The following is a 440-nucleotide window of genomic DNA, read 5'->3' on the forward strand; positions in this document are numbered from 1 at the left end:
TTTGCTGCTTCTCCTTTCTCTGTGCAGTCGAAGGCTGGGGGGGGGGGGGGGGGGCAATTGTTTAAAACTGGAGCAGACAGAATGTGGAGTATTTGCCCATAGTAACCAACCAGCTTCTGTAGAAAACGAAGAATCCGGCCACACTCCGTTGGAAGCTGAATCAGCCCATTGAAAGTTCGTCAGTGACACTGAGTCCTGTCCGAGATCCGCCCTCTCTGACATGTTTCACCCAATCCTGGGCCTAGTCGTAGAGAATCATCTCACTCCAACCAAACAGGTATATGGTAAAGGAAGAATCCAGCCACACTCCGTTCGAAGCTGACGAACTTTCTCTTCTCCCTGCTGGTGCTGGCTGCAGCGGTCTGTGTCCCTTTCACAGACCGCTGTAGCCAACACGAGAAGGGAGAAAAGACTGACTGTGAAATCCCCCGCTGCCCCCC

General features: G+C 53.0%; 1 protein-coding gene across 1 annotated transcript in view; it reads right to left on the reverse strand.

Moving 5' to 3' along the window:
* The window catches only part of UBR1 (ubiquitin protein ligase E3 component n-recognin 1), a 100,919-nt gene that overhangs the window by 55,109 nt on the left and 45,370 nt on the right, over positions 1 to 440 (reverse strand). The gene's annotated exons all lie outside the window — the stretch shown is intronic.

The sequence above is a fragment of the Nanorana parkeri genome, unplaced genomic scaffold (assembly GCF_000935625.1).
Source record: "Nanorana parkeri isolate BGI_ZX_2015 unplaced genomic scaffold, ASM93562v1 scaffold791, whole genome shotgun sequence".
NCBI classification, from domain to species: domain Eukaryota; kingdom Metazoa; phylum Chordata; class Amphibia; order Anura; family Dicroglossidae; genus Nanorana; species Nanorana parkeri.